Below are 2382 nucleotides of genomic sequence, written 5' to 3' on the forward strand. Positions count from 1 at the left end.
TCATCTGTAACTACAAAAACTCCAGCAGTTCCAGCAGCCTCTCTCTTTTTCTGGCGTTTTTTGTTCATTACCACTTTCTCATAATGTTGAGCATGTAATATGGTGTCTGCCAGAATGGCTGTTGGTAGTCCTACGAAATGTTTAGTTAGCTGCTCTCTAATTCCTGGCAACAGACCCATTGCCAGAGCATTTTTAAGCTGCTGCTGGCAAGGTCCTGCCTGGTCTCCGTCATTTCGCATACCACTGTGTTGTTTAAACACTGTCTCCAAACGTACGGAGTAATCGTCTACCGATTCTCCCTCCTTTTGTCTGCACCCTGCAATTTTAGTAAAATCTGCTTGTGCTGTAAAAAGAGCACGCATTCTTTCAAATAAGGGCACTAAAGTTGGTGTCACTCGATTGAACGGGACAGTTTGTCTCTCCCCATGAACCTCTTCAGTAGGGCTCCAGTCACCTCTAACTCTAGCCCACTGAGTTTGTAAAACATGCATTAACACTTGCTGGACTTCTGCTCCGTCTAGACGATAGGAGGCAATCAGCCCTTGCAATCCTGTAATACACTCTTCAACATCTTCTTTTGGCGGCACTATGTGTTCACAGGCATTTTTAACGTCACCCATTGTCCATGTTCTGTACATATACACAGTATCCCCATTTCCATCAGATAAAGCTATCATTGGAAGCGTAGCCACACTGTGGATTCACACACATACAAACTCAATCAACTTGCTGAATAGACCTTTGCAGCTTCTTCTGCAGCCATTTTTACTTGGATATAGATGAAAATATTGTGGAGGGTTTTGGCCTGTGAAAGCCAAAGATGAATAAAAATAGAATTACATTTGGTTCAATTAAAACATGTTTGGCCTCAGACAAACATGCATGGGTGTTTTTCAGAAAAAAAGGTTTTTTTATAATTCCATAACCAACCAATCATAACTGTTAAGACACTGATGGCAATATATTTAAAAACTATATTTAGATGTTTGAAATGTGATGTGAAGTGAAACTCAGACCCGTCAACAACAAAGACATTTTCAAAAAAAATTAAATAAAATACAATTTTCTCAAGAAATATCTTCTTTTTTTTAACACAAACTCTGACTTTATTATTTCTGGTTCAACGACCAAACCAATAAAAACAAGTGTGAATCATACACAGAAAATCACCACCCTCTAGTTGTTTAGCTCTGAGAGGCTTGAACACTGCTGTATGCACAAAAACAAACACGCTTAAACACACATTGACACTGTGTTAGTGTGTGTATTGTTTTAATTTCACTCATGGGATTTTATTTCTCGACCCCACAATTGGTGATGAGTGTAGTTCTGTCTGTGGTTGTGACGAGATCAGTGGTGAGTCAGCCTCAGTCTCTAAGAGCAACAGAAATAATCAGATTTATGGCTTCACAAACACACACACAAATTTGAAACTGAAACACAACATTGAACCTTTTAATGTAATAAACCACCCAGGTTAAGCAGTTATCCTCCTCTACATATGTGCATTAACATTTATAGATAAAGAGTGTGGGTTATGAAGATGTTTTATTCACTACATTTTCTGAATTTTACACTAATGCTTTGTTTTTATAACTGGTACTAAGTGCAGATTCTAAAGCTGCCAATAGGTGGCAGTCTGCCTCCTGCAGGAGTCAGAGCTCAGTGAAATCACTCTGCAGCATCAAGTCTGCTTTTTTTTGTGGCATCAAAAGAGGAAAAACGGGAAAAAGGAAAAGATTTCTTTGTCTGGAAACCATTTCTTGGAACATAAAATTTAGGTCATAGCTTCTGAAGCTGAAAACATTCACGTTCATAGAAGAGCAGTGTGTTTTTCAGAAATCAGAGTATGATGTGGAGGCAGAAATGACACAAAACAGAAGCGACAAAGATGTGTGGCACAGCTAAGAATAGGGAACAAATAAATGATAAATGATAAAAGGAGAGTGCACTGTTCCAAAACTCACAGGGGATACAAGTTTCTAAATGGTTTCTCTTTGTCTGCATAATCTCTAAACAAGGAATCTTTTTTTTAATATATATAAATATTTGAGTCAATAAACTTTTTTTTCAATAAACTATTTAATGTCTGCCTGTTTTCTATCCACTGATCAAACAGATATGTACAATTTAAGTTTAAGTGTTTTCACCACAGTAGCGTGCACAGGTATGAAAGAACTGGACAGAGCGCCCTCTGATGCAGGCTGTTGTTTATTAAAAGATTAAAGATATCCACCATACAAGACATATTTATTTTTTATTTAATAATTCATTTATATACAATGGTATGAAAAAGTTTGGGCACCCCTGATCACTTTCAAGATTTTCCTTTATGGATCATTGGTTGTTCGGAACAGCAATTTCAATTAAATATATCATATA

The sequence above is a fragment of the Cynoglossus semilaevis genome, chromosome W, assembly GCF_000523025.1.
Source record: "Cynoglossus semilaevis isolate Cse_v1.0 chromosome W, Cse_v1.0, whole genome shotgun sequence".
Classification (NCBI taxonomy): domain Eukaryota; kingdom Metazoa; phylum Chordata; class Actinopteri; order Pleuronectiformes; family Cynoglossidae; genus Cynoglossus; species Cynoglossus semilaevis.